This window comes from Cylas formicarius, unplaced genomic scaffold (assembly GCF_029955315.1).
Source record: "Cylas formicarius isolate icCylForm1 unplaced genomic scaffold, icCylForm1.1 PGA_scaffold_5__7_contigs__length_24384050, whole genome shotgun sequence".
NCBI classification, from domain to species: domain Eukaryota; kingdom Metazoa; phylum Arthropoda; class Insecta; order Coleoptera; family Brentidae; genus Cylas; species Cylas formicarius.
Window position 1 is genome coordinate 4,006,434 of NW_026844341.1, and position 14,801 is coordinate 4,021,234.

At 36.7% G+C, this 14,801-nt stretch overlaps 1 protein-coding gene across 2 annotated transcripts in view; it reads right to left on the reverse strand.

Annotated features, from left to right (window-relative positions):
• LOC132702139 (chondroitin sulfate N-acetylgalactosaminyltransferase 1) overlaps positions 1-14,801 on the reverse strand; it is a 464,298-nt gene that overhangs the window by 250,718 nt on the left and 198,779 nt on the right. For both annotated transcript variants that reach the window (XM_060670591.1, XM_060670592.1), the window contains exon 3: positions 4,810-4,872. The gene's annotated coding sequence lies outside the window, so the exon portion shown is untranslated. The remainder of the gene's footprint in view (positions 1-4,809; positions 4,873-14,801) is intronic.

Genomic DNA, 14,801 nt, shown 5'->3' on the forward strand with positions numbered 1-14,801 from the left:
GCTTTCTACCTATTGTATAGGGTGTTCGCGATATTTCCTGCATTAATAAAAAACGTCATAGGTGCCCTAACTTTATAGCATTCGGCTTCAATTTAACAGATAAGTAGAAGTCGGACCCACATTTAAAATCTTAAAGTTGGGGGCAATCAAATATGGTGAAGTGTTTTTGTTTCAAACAATATTGTTGTTGTGTGAAATATTGTTTAACTAGCAGACGTTCAGGATTCAGTACATTTTTTTCTATTATATACAGGGTTTTTCGCGAATTATTAGCTGTAATTCAAAATTCGTAAAAAATATGGCCAATCACAAGACTGTAAGTTAGAATACAGGTCTCTGACGGCCAATGATAGGGATGTGTCGTGGTTAGAAATGAGAAAGATCCCTCAACTATTGTTTGCTATTTCCAGCTGGTTCCAAATAGCGTTTCAATCTAATATTAACGGCAAACTTATCATACACGTACGGCACAGCGCGGACGAAAGCTGGAAAGATTCAAAAAGAATCAATCACAGCGGCGGGCGGCAACCGACGGCGCGATGAGAAAAATTTATGTAAATTTAGGCAATATAAATCATCGGAACCCCCCCCCCCCCCCCCAACATAACTTTTAAATAAAACCAATATGAAAAATGTGGTTTACGTTGGCGCGTTATTATTTTTGTCGTCGGGTTTAATACCGCACCGCCCCGTATCTGATTTCCGAAGTCCCCCGCACCCCCCTCCGGAGTCGTCTTTTTCTTCATCGAATTTATTAAATCGCGAGAGATGAAATATCGCCGCGGAATATTGGAAATTACGTCGAGTTTCCCCCTGAGTTGGGGGCGGGGGGGCTCCGAATGAATTAAAACCTTTCGGAGGCGGCGGACATATAAATTTTTGCCGTTCCTCGCGCGCGTACCCCCCCCCCCCCCTCCTATTTGACTTTTGACTTTCTCTCCCTCTCCCCCCCCCCCCCTTTTTTTTTTCACCCCGTTCGGTCGAAGAAATGGGAAACGCTCGATGAATTTGCAGAATTGTTCGGACGTTAACCAGTTATTTAAGAAACGGCGATACGATTAAACGGGAATAGAGGTAAGGAACCAAATTTGAGATACTTTTTTGCTCACAAAACACATTTGAACGGATAGATAATTTTATCTTGCACATTTTTGCAGTAAGTATAAAATATACAGGGTAGGACACAATTTTTTATAATCCATTTAAATAATAATAATAAACAACTATTATTTCAGACAATAGCATAACAAACATACAACACAGGGGCCAGTTAGTTATACCGTCGACTGGCGCAGTCTCTACTGAACCGGTGCATGGCACAATAGTACACAACAAAATTAAAAAAGAAATTGATAAAGACGCTCTATGCCGACAACGAATTTTTAAGGCATAGTTACAGCAAATTCTGTAGATGCAGTAATTCTTTCTTTTATTTAATTCTAAACATATTTCAATTTAAATTTACCTGGTTAAAAGTTCACGAGAACATTGATGTACATTTCTATTGCCTTAAGAACCTATTATTACGTGCCTTCTTGAGACAGAACACGGAGACCAAGACACGAAGTTTTTCGAAAAAGTAATCGTAACATTATCAAAGCTAAAAGCAGATGTTAAGCAAATAGATACTCCCAGAAACTCACCAACTCCTTCAACAATTTTAAAAAACTTCAAGTATCATTATCGAGCGCTTATGTGAAAACAGAAAAACTTTTTAATTGCTTTGGTTATAATGTAAAACGTAAAGATCGACCCACACACCAACAACGGAAGTCTAAAGTATATAACAGAATCAAAGGAATTCCTTGGGTTACTCCTTGTCATAGGAACACCATGCATTTAGGAATGAAAATTCTTCTTCTTCTTTTTCTTCCTTAGTAGGAAATGAGATTTAACAAGGCAACATTATTTCGACGGAACTTAATAATAAAGTTTTGTATAAAATATAGAATGAACAATGATTTAAAGCACCGTACTGTAGTTGTCGGGTATCAAAAAGAATCGTCAGTAACTTTGAGCAATGCTGAAAATCTGATTGTGTTAATGGAATTATGCTATAGTGGACTGAGTGTTCATTTATTCGATTTACCACTTCCCTTTTCAAAATACGTTTAAGTCTCAATAACAGAGATTAGGTTAACTAGTGTTTATGTTTCTACTATCAAGTACAGGCCTCGTAGGTAATCAGTTATCTGGTAGGCGGTACGCTTCCAGGATGTCAGCCTTTAGCTTTAAGTACCTAATCCTTCTGACAGCAGGACATCGAAACAATATATACTCTGCCGTTTCCTCATCATCCGATTTTGTGAGTGTGATGTTTGAGATTGCAGTGTCTTCAGATTTGCCCTGCTTATGCCAACAGGGTATCTATTAATGTCTTCGAATGAACTAGTCCTGGTAATCATAACCAAAGTATGCCAGCTTCCTTTGCATTTCTTGCTGATTGACGAAAAATAGTCAACATCGGATGTGGTCCTATCAGCAATGTTCCTTATTTTTTATAAAGCAACTGAATTTCTCCCGGTCTTTGTTGAGTCGAACTAGATAACGTTTCGCCAATCATCCTGTTACTTCTTCAGAGCTCGACATAAACTGGCTCTAATTGTACTCTGTACCTGCTTTTATAATGTTTGAGGAGGGGCAGAGCTAAATGAGCGGCATAAACACCATCTAGGATGACTGATTCCCATATTGGTGACAGGTAAAGACCTGAGTCGCGGTTAAGATTGTTAGGTTACTTATAAATTTATATAGACTCCAGAATTTTTCGTTCGTAGAAGAATTTTTACATGCAAGAATTTTAGTTTTATCTAATAAAATTTTATGCCGGGTTTGATGATTGTGTTCGGTAACTGCTGATGAGTTTATTTGTCTTAGTCATAAAGTTCTTTAGTGTTCTTTGAGCCTAGTTGATATTTTTCGTCTGGTCTCTCCAAGGTATTCTTTGGCGCATAAGCATGGAATGCTGTAAACTCCTTGCATCTCAAACGGAATGTTGTCTTTGGCGGATCAAATATTTTGAGAGATTTTTGGACAAGTGGTTAACTAATCAGAATATCTTAGTTTCGACATAAAATCCCTGTTTAAGAAATACACTTCACCACAACCTTCCAATAGCAATGAGGCCGAAAGCGATCCTACACTTGCCACTGTGGTCCTTCCTTACATTCAAAACATCACTGACCGCATATCAAAAGTTCTAAAGAAGTATGACTTCAAAAACCAGATTTACCACTTGTCCAAAAATCTCTCAATATCTGCGGTCCGTCAAAGCCAAATTCCATTTGAGACGCCAGGAGTGTACAGCATTCCATGCATATGCGGCAAAGAATACATTGGAGAGACCGGACCAAAAACATCAACTAGGCTCAAAGGACACGAAAGCGCCTTACGACTAACACTCATCAGCTGTTGCCATACACAATTTTTATTCGATAAAATCGTTGCATGTAATCAATTCTTCCATCAACGAAAAATTAGAGAGTCTATAGAAATCTATAAAGAACCTAACCATTTTAACCGCGGCTCAGGTCTCTACCTATCATCAATATGGGAATCAGTCATCCGAGACTGTGTTTGCGCCCATCATTTAGCTTCACCACCTTCAAACAATATAAAAGCAAGTACAGAGTAAAATACTAGTGGCGCCCGAAACCATCAAGAAGCGAACCACCGAGGGCCCTCGAGATCACCAGAGGAGCAAGCAGAAGGTAGGGCGAACCCTTGTTGTAGTATGTGCCGCGTTCTTTTAGTTAGGCTGAAAAAATGAGCTATAACCCGGATGTTAATGCAAATTTGTCGCCAAAATACAGTCCGCTACCAGTGTATTTTATATCGATTCAGCATTACAAGTCTTTCAATTTGCACTAACAAATCTTATCGGACGAAAGTTAGAAGTTTCAATAGCGGTTTACAGATTACTCTGACACCTTTCCATGTGCTAGAAGCACTTTCAAAGCCATTGTCCTCCCCAGCCGAGGTTTTTCTTTTAGCTAGCTAGCTGCTTCATGATCGGTAGTAATTTCCAAGCAAGATGCAGGAAGAAAGTCTGTGGCAGCAGCTAAGAATACACCGGTTTTTATTATCACCGTGTGCAAAACCAATGTTCACAGCAAAACTGAGAACTTTTTGTCTGTGAACAGTATTTTCAGCGTTGGTCTTCTAGCTTCGGACCCTGCAGTGTCGCTTTTGTGTTTCTATGGCCACGTCGGACGTTTCAGTTTCCTCGTTGTCGCCGTGACAAGAAAAATCAAGGCGCTTTCTACGCTGCAGCAAGTTCCCGTGAGCAGATAGCGTCCGATATTACGTGCTTTGTGTCACAGAACGCAAAACTACGCCGACAATAAAACAAAAGTCCTTTTGTACGACACCGGAGGATGTAATTCCGCGACGACGAAGTAACACCTCGGCGATATTATCGCGCGTGAACACACACACGTTGTAATCAGGCAGAGTTGTGTGTAATGGCGGTTGTTTTATTGCTGCGAGCGCATAGCTTTGCAGCAGGACATATGCAAAGTACCTGCAACGTTGCGTCGTATATATCCGCAAGCGTCCCGACGTCTGATGTATATTTATACGCAGACCGTCAGGGCTCCTTTGTTCCGAGCTAATAAATATAACGGGCGCTGTTTACGTGCCCGCGGATCGTAAAAAGAAGTTCGAAATGGGGCAGCGGATACCCCGATAACAAGTTTTTAAACGACGCAATATGTATAACGTCGCGATTACGTTAAATTAGTTTTGTCCACCTACGTCGAGTTTTTCCGGTATGTTAAGCGATAATCGGATAAAATGGCGGCACCATACCTGTCTGGAGATTCCGTGGCAAGGACATTGGTCGAGGATTTCTTCGGAACGCCCAGAGTTCGTCTGGAATGAACGAAATTTCTATTTAATATTTAGGCCGCAGTTTTTTAGTAGGAAGATTGAAGTTTATTATTTTGGAATAAATGTTCAAATCAGACTAACCATTGGATCAATTTCAAAGTTGACTTTCCTTCAAGTATTTTTATTTAATTTGAAGGTTTAAACATACACAGGGTGTTCAGTTCTATATCTCATTGATTTCAAAAGTTATGAGAAATTGGTAAATGGTAAATATAAACATTTTTTTTTAATGGAACATTGGTTTGAATTATTTTAATATTCATCAACTTTTTAATTAACTATAATACATACCTAGAACTAATAGTTTTTTCAATATTTTGTGTTTTATAAAAAAATACTAGTTTTCACACTTATTATCTTTGATGGTAGATCATTCATATTTGACACTAGCGTAACTCGAAGATGACGTAAAAGATGTATGCAACCGAATTTGAATTAGATAAATGAATAAATTTGGATCATTTCAAATTAAAAATTCTACTTTTTCTTAAATGGCAAACCATATTTAATATTATTATTTTTTTAAAGACCTTACAAAAACCTGCAACTTTGATTAACTATATGACGTATAACATAATATTTTGCGATTTATTCTAACTTTTCCAATATTTACCCATCTTTCAGTCTTAGTTGGAAATGACAAAATGACATTGCCAAAGTTTTACCTGCCAACTGAGTAAATAAATTCATAATAGTGTATTATGCAACAAGTGCGGTAAACGGCACGAAAAAATCACAATTTATCGGTTTAACGTATTACTAAATTTCGTACTATTTAAACAACATATTTATCAGTTGCCATTAAACCTACTCGTTTATCGCTCCGATCGGTTCTGCTATTGTTGTCTCTTTCTAACTGTGTACGTGAGACAGAGAGAAAAGTATTATTGGATATGTCATATAAAAAACAGAATAAACACAATTTTCTAACCTTATGTTGTTTAAATTTTACAATTGATCATTAAGCAGTTTATTTGAAGAAAAAGACTGTAATTGGAAGAAAAACCATCCAAACATGGAGGTTTTAGGAGGATTAAATTTTTAAAACCGTTTAAGCAACAGGAGGTCCTAACCTTCACTTGTACTGATGAGGCGTGGATATTTGAAAATGGTCCAATTGTCTTGGTAAAATATTAATATAAAAACTGTAAAAACCACAAAAATTTATGCGAACGGTACATAAAATGTCTATGGGAAACTTAAACTATAAATATCACCACCGACTAGTCCACTAAATTTTAATTGTAGCTTATAGCACGTAGTAATTAAATTGTCTGATATATCGCATAACATTTTTCTGCGTATTAGTTTTTGGGTACATTTTTGTAAAACAACAACAATGCATTGACTGACATGACCGTCAGAATTGGAGTACTGGACATTACCTTTCCAGTATTTCTCATAGGCTGTTGGGAATAACCTAATAATTAAGTAAGGAGCACTGGTATATTTATATAAGATCCTATATCCTCACAGTCGGATATACTAACGACGTCTCAACTAGTATAACTGGATATTCTTAGTATGTCCTAACAAGCATCCTACGGACATACGTATCTGATCTACTGTGGGCGTTCCAATTCGTAACATCGTATATCCTTGAGACGTTTTCAGGATGTCCCTTAGCTAAAACAGTATATCTCTAGGATATTCGCTATATCTCCAGGATGTTTTACGGACGCCCTTGTGAGATTTAGAGAGACCAATAAAGTATTCGAATTTGCCTCTTAATAGTTGGTGATTTTCTTCTAGGTAATTTATTTCAATATCTGAGTGTGGGGATCTTGAGGAGAAGTTTTCAACCTTAAAATGCATACCTAGGAAAGTTATTAACTAATTAAAATAATTTAGTAGACATATAACAAGTTCCAACTTGAAATTTAAATAAATACAAAAAGTAAATTATTTCTATAAAAACTTTACAAGAAAACGCATGTGTATATTTTCTGATTAAATTGAAATAATAGTTGTTACTTACCCTTCGTTTAAATATTACACATTTTTTAAACAAATACATACATGGACCTCACTTTGTTTCTTATGCAAATAAAATGAATTACAAAATGAATAGAGAGGCTTTCAAATTTTTTGGTATGTTACATAGTAAGAAATTGAAATAAACAAGAACATTGCTTGGATAATTTTAATGCTGTGGAGAATCAAGGCCCGGTACTATTTTAAAACTGTCATTTAAATTTAGTTTCTTCTTTTCATGTAGATAAAGTCCTCATTTAATATGTAAGAAAGAAATTGATATCGAAATGAATGTGGATTAATATTAATTTACGGTTCACGGTAGCAAAAACTGGTTCATTTCAAAGTCATTCAGATTCAGCTCCTGGCAATAGACAGTCGTCGCCTCGTACCCTCGTCTTATGGGAATTTGTAAAAATTACCTCAAATTTTCTTGTATAATTCAGAGTCAATTACTATCAACAATTTTGATACGATTTTTATGTATAATAAGAAGTATTTCGAAAGTCCAGGAGTGCACAATAACCTAGTATAATACGTCCACGTCGAAAAATGAAATGAAAATAGTTCATTCTTCATTAGCCGAATCCACAGTGACATATTGTATAGTATATAAATAAAACCGCTACATTTAAAAACCGAGTGTAACATAAGCAGTTCTGCGCAATTAATAACATCTTGAGAAGGAGATTATAAAATACGTTGTTGCAGTTTATCTCCCTGCGTCTTTCTTTGAATGCGCTTGGACGGTTGCCATGTCCCCGATCACCTTCGTTTGTACTTCGCCTGCTGCAGGTACGTCTGCACGCAGCTCATTTAATCTCGCTAAAATGCGGGTTTTCGTCGGAACTATGCGGTATGAACATGTTAGCCCTGAACACACTCAAATCCGCTTCTCTATAGATACTTACGAGCTGCAAACCATCACTTATGGTACGAAATCTGCATCATATCCAGCAACTAGATGTCTTTATCAAATTGGTACAGAATGCGAAGACGCTTCGCAAGTTATCAAAAAAGATTTCTATGTTGATGATATGCTGACTGGTACTGATAGCGTGGAGAAAGCAATAAAGTTAGCAAACAACGTTTCAAAAATTCTTAACAACACAGTTCAAAAATCCTGAATAAAATTGAAACGGCCGATAAAACAGACATTTTAGATTTGGGTGAAAACGAAAAAAATTAATTTGGAACGGAAGGGAAGATATGGTTTCGTACAGGATAGGGAATACTTTCAACACATTTGTGACAAAAAGGGCGGTTCTCTCCGAAATATCGCAATCGCGGGTAATTAAGCGCGTGTATTATATTAGCAAAAATTATTTTACGCGATATTTGGTTAGAAAGGATAGACTGGGATAGTTCCTTACCACAATCTATACAAACCCGATCGTTACGTTTTCGGGATGACTTACCTTCACTGAATGAGCTTAACATAGAACGACAGGTAACCTGTAAAAATGCAATTTATACTGAGCTTCATGGATTTTCGGATGCATCGGCATATGCCTATGGTGCGTGCGTGTATGTGAAAACACGTAATAAAAGGGATGAAGTCAAGCTCATTTGTGCAAAGTCAAAGGTGGCACCATTAAAGGTTCAAACTATCCCAAGGCTGGAATTAATGGCTGCGCTATTGTTAGCGAGATTGATGAGTAAGGTTACGACGTCACTTAATATACAAGTCGATAAATCTATTTTTTGGTCTGATTCTACGGTTGTTTTGGGGTGGTTAAACAAACCGTCTAATTTTTTACAAGTTTTTGTGGCAAATCGCGTTTCCGAAATGCAAGAATTATCGAATATAGGAAATTGGAGACACGTATCTACTCAAGAGAACCCGGCAGATTATGTGTCGTGGGGGTTAAACCAACGGATTTATTGTCGCTTGAACTTTATTGGTCAGAGTCGGAAGACTTTTGGCCTAAGATGTGCAACACAGAGGAAATTTTACCAGAATTAAGGAAAGTAGTTGTACAAACGCAAATATTCTCAATTCAAGATTCCATTGACTTTAAAAAAATGTCCAATTTATCCAAGCTTGAACGCATAATTGCCTATTGTTTTAGGTTTAAGGAAAATTCTCTTAAATCAAAGGAGTTTCGAAATGTAGGTGTTTTGACATATAAAGGAATTTGTAATGCTTAAAATTATCTAATCAAGCTTTCGCAAAGCCAATCTTTTAGTAAAGAAATTTTAGCACTTGAGAGCAATTTAAAAATTAGTAAATGCAGTAAGCTATTTAAGTTACATGCCTTCCTCGATGTTGACGGTAGGTGGTAGGCTTACTAACTGAAATTTTGGTTTTGATAAAAAATATCCAATCGTTTTGTCATCAAAGCACGAATTTACCAAGTTGCTTTTTATACGTCAACATCAACAATTGTTACATTCGGGTACTCAACTTTTGTTGTCCAGTATGTGCGAAAAATATTGGCCCATAGCTGGACGAAACTTAGCACGTAAGGTATATCATGAATGTATAATATGTTTTAGAGCTAACCCACGTTCAATCAGTCCTTTAATGGAAAATCTACCTAGTACACGCGTAAATCCAGGCCCTCCATTTTTTATAACCGGGACAGATTACGCAGGACCATTTTCGATTCGAGACAGACAAGGGCGTGGTTTCAAGGTGACAAAGGGTTATATCTGTGTCTTTGTTTGTTTTACCAAGCGTGCCATCCACCTAGAATTAGTACCAGATTTAACTACTGAAGGTTTTTTGGCAGCCTTAAGACACTTTGCATCACGTCCTGGAAAGCCTACTCAAATATACTCAGATAACGGGAGTAATTTTATAGGAGCGAATCAAGAGCTTATCCAACTTGGTTTATTTTTGAGAGAAAATAAGGGGTTTTCAACTGAATCTGTAGAAAATGACGGTATTTCTTAGTCATTCATTCCACCCCATTCACTTCATTTTGGTGGATTGTGGGAGGCCGGTGTTAAGGCAATTAAATTCCATCTGAAACGTGTCGCTAGTAACGCACTATTAACTTATGAACCATTTTATACTTTGTTGGTTCAGATTGAGGCGGTGCTAAATTCGCGTCCTCTATCACCCCTCTCTTGTGATCCATCAGATTATATTCCTTTAACACCTTCCCACTTCTTAATCGGTCGTCCGATGGTAGCAGTTCTGGACCCAGATCGCACCGTCCCAGAGAACAGGTCGTCTCACGTCTAACGGGCTATTATTAAATTCAAATAAGTCAGCCATTATTTACTTCGGACCTTTTAAAGATTGGTTTAGTAAGCTGCGGGACATTGTGATGGTTTAAAAATTGGTCGGAGTGTACTATGTGGTGTGACGTGCCCAGCGCCCTCTATTGCCAGACGAGGTGGGCGAAGGAGCGCGGAGCAGCCAGTTCCTTTTTAGGGAACGAACTGTGATTACGTGCTATTTGATTGTTTGTTGGATTTTGATCGGCTGGACCAGAGTCGGTACGACCGGTCCATGAAAGTTGCACTTTTCTCTTTTTTCACCTATAGTAATACACTCCGTTAAGATAGTATAGTGTGTGTATTGTTTTCGAAGCTTCTGAACCCGGTGTGCTTCGGTAGAAACATATGCATTACAGCATTTCAATAAATAATGTTAAAATACCGGTTGTTTCCAAATGCAAAAACTTGGGTGTTATTTTTGGTAACAAATTAAGGGTCAAGACTTATGTGTCTAAAAATTATACAAAAATAGTTGTTGTAACTTAAGGAGCATATACAAAAGAAACATATTTTCAACAGAAAGCGTTGGTGTCACACAAACTATTGCAATTTTGTATTTGGTCCCTGTTTGGATTTGGCCACTGAAGCCAATCTACAAAAATGCCATGCCAAAATTCATGTATTCGTTTCATATTCATCTAAAACTCAAAGAGCATGTTGGTGAAAAGCTGAAGTATTAGGCTGGCTTTACATCGCCGGTAGGCAAAATAGTTAATAGAATAGTTCATAATCATTGTACACGTTTCAACAATTTTTATGAGATACCAAAAATGCACAAAGCTGTGTCTCATAATTCATTTTCTTATGCGTCTTCTACGCTGCCAAAAATATATATTTGTACTTTGGTTAAATTTAGATTAGATTTGTTGTTTGTTTGTAGATATTGTTCTATTATTTTAATTTTTGTTTTTATCTATTTCAATAATATTACTTTTTTCACCCGTTTATTGTTATTTTAAATCTATTGTTAGCTAGCTCATTTACTTATTTATTTATGATATTTGGGGTAACATTTAACTTGTTGTAAGTTGATTTACGGAATTTTTACATACTCGGTTAAATTAACAGGTCAGCTACCCTTCGTCGAGCCTTTTTATTTATTTGAGATCTCGGTTTGCCGTCACTGAGCCTATACAGAATGACATTAAACAGCTATCCTTAATTTTAATATTTAATACAGTCCTATGGCCTGGAGTTTTTTGTGAATGAGTCCACCAGAAATGTTATGTCAACTGTATCTTGCTTGGACAACGTAGTCTCTAATTTTCCTTCTCGTGATTTAAATGTTATTGTTTCTGATCCTACTTTATCGGATCACTTTGGTCAGCTTATTAAGGTTAATGTAGCATCAAACTCCATAAATAAAAATAAGAATAATGACTATTTTAGATTAGTTAATGATAAATCAATAAGTGTCTTTATCGATAAACTGTCTCGAGTTTGTTGGCCTGACCAGATTTGGAATGCTCAGAATGCTAATGACATGTGCACCTCCATTATTAATACCCTGTCTGAACTCTCAAAAGCATCTTTCCCCCTTACTAAAGCTAAGGAGCACCGCTGCCCCTTAGTATGGTTTTCTAATGAACTGAGAGAAATGCGTAAGCGTATTTATGACTTAAAAAGAACGTATAATTGTTCTAGAATCACCCTTGACTGGCATAGACATAAAGATTACCATAGGGATTATAAACGGGCTATTAAAGAAAACAAAAAAAAGGCGTACGACAATATCATCACTACCTCGGAGGATACGTCCAAAATTACGTGGAAAATTGTTAATTTCGAAAGGAAAACAAATAAAAATGCAATAATATCTACCACAATTTTGTCAGACACTTTCAATAAATTCTTCTCATCGATTCCAACTAATATCATAAACAGTATAGCCACACCGTCGACCAGTGCCTTGAGTTTTTTGCACCGTTTCCCAAAACCACCATTCTCTTTTTTTATGCCACCAGTGTTGGAATCTGATGTAAGGCAAGCCATACTCAGACTTAAAAATTCAAAGTGTCTGGACTATTATATATTGAATGCCAGCATTTTCAAAAAATGTCTAACTTCACTTTTAGGACCCATTACCTCACTTATTAATAAATCCATGGAGGAGGGGGTTTTCCCCCAAAAACTTAAGATCACAAAGATTTTGCCCTTGCATAAAAAAGGGGATCCAGAAACTCTAGATAATTTCAGACCAATTGCAATTGTTCCAGTAGTAAGTAAAATTTTTGAAATTATAATTAAAGACAATTTAATGAACTACTTTGAGGACAAAGGACTGTTTAATCAGTCTCAGTTTGGTTTTCGCAGAGGGAAGTCCACTATTCGGGCTTTGGTTACATTGATTGACAGTGTGGTTGGAGAACTGGATGAGGGTCGCTCAGCCTCGGTCACCATGTGTGACCTTTCGAAGGCCTTCGATTGTGTTGACATTGAGATTCTGGCTCAAAAGCTTGAATACTATGGCGTCAGATGCAAGTCACTGAGTCTGATTGAATCGTATTTGGCAGACCGTGTGCAATATGTATATGTTAATGGTACCGAGTCTAATATGGTAACGGTTAATGGTAATAGGGGAGTTCCCCAAGGATCCATCCTCGGTCCCCTCCTGTTTCTAATTTATATTAATGATCTGGTAAAGGCCGTCGATACGGCGAACTGCATTCTATTTGCCGATGATTCGACCTTGATCTCTTCGGACAAGGATATTGCGACTTTGAAGGTGATGGCTGACGCTGATCTTCAGGCGGTTGACCAATGGTTCACCGCCAATAAACTTAAGCTTAACACATCGAAGACGAAAAAAATGCTAATAACATCCAACAAAAGAGCTGTAAAGTCACAGCCTGCTAAGCTTCTAGGTATCTTTCTCGATACCTTCCTAACCTGGTCGGCTCATATCGAGTATCTCTGTTCCAAACTCTCGTCTCAAAGCTTTGCATTAAGGCAATTAAAAGACTACATTTCGCAGAAGACCTTAAAGACTATCTACTTTGCACTCTTTCACAGTCATCTGACCTATGGCGTGCTTCTTTGGGGTAACTCTTCAGATGCTGATTGGGCTTTTCGGCTTCAGAAGGCAGCAGTTAAGATTATAACTCTGCCTTCCCTATTCATATACTACAACCTTCTGGAGGTCCATGCTGGTTTGCAGAGGTATCCTACTCACGGTGACTACCACTGCTACGACACACGCGGATCTAGCAATATTGTTCCACTTAAGTCTAGATTAGCCACTACTCAGAAAAATAAAGTAAATTTGAACATATATAACATATTTGTGAACAACTATAACCGCTTGTATAAAGCTAACACTAAGCAATTTACGATAAGAAAATTTAAGTTATCGGTTAGAAGCTATCTTTCCAGTTATGGTTTTTACTCAGTTGAGGAATTTCTATCGCATATCCCAAGAATATAGTGTATACTGTTAACTCAAGCAAATATTTTTATTTATAATTTTTTTTTCTATAAACATATGTTTATATACATATTATTTTTTCTATTTCTTGTTAAATTTATCAAATTGTTGTTGTATTTATATTTTCTTCTTTTTGTTATTGTTGCTGTTATTTCTATTTTGTTATATTACTGAGTTTCGACTTCACAATTACATGTATTTATAGGTGGTCAATAAACGATATCTATCTATCTATCTATTATTATTTTTATTTTATGCCGATATCGTTTACGATATTTATTGAAAGTAACTTTCCTTATTTCTGTAATATTGAACTGCCCTTGTGATATTTGATTATGATATTTGATGATTGATTTTATTGATGGAAAATTACTTATTTCTGTTTTAAGCAAAAAAAGAGAGGATCACTACATCAGCCTTGACATCCAAGTTACACTATTTATTGAAATTAGTGTCATTTGTGATACGCCTGTAGATTATTTTGCTGTCCTTGTAGTGGTCAGACACACAAGGACCCACAACATTATGGCAATACGAGTCATTGGGCAAGTTCAGCTTTTCCTAGTTGTAGATATTTTGTTAGTTTTTTTGAGTATAGGAGAGTAAAGATTCAAACATACCCAAAAATATGTCAAAATGAGCGCGGCAAGACCTATAGCTGTCCCTGTCTTTGAAGCAAGGAACTCAGAGCGCAAAGTCAGTCTGGCAACTTTACTACTTGTGCATAGATTACCCTCAAATAATTTTACGTTTCGTGGCACCCGCAAGGAACCCCACCATAACACAGATCATACATTACCAAGCACAGGCGAACAGAGAGTTTGGGTACCGGGAGTCCCAATCTCAATCTCACTAGAGCAGTCCAAAGCAAAACTCCATCATCGTCACAGTTCAGATTTTCACGAAAAATTCGTGAAAATCTGAACTTTTAGTTCTTATTTATTTTGATAAATGGATTTTCATCAAGTAAAACCCACCTCAGTTCGATATAAAGTCACTCAGTACTGTTAATCATCATATCATCATCATACAATTAAAACTAATGATAATTACAGCCTACAGATCCTCAAATAGATACTTCCAAGGTTTTTTGCTTCAGCTGGAAAAACTTTACAAAAATTATGCAAATCCAAATATGATGTCAACATAAATATGGATTTTAATGTCCACTTTGCCATTAATGAACCAACGTTTTTAGCATTGAACGACTTTTAATTTTAGCTATATTATCGAGAAGAAAAAATCTTGTCCCGATTACATAATTACAAATATACAACCGGTT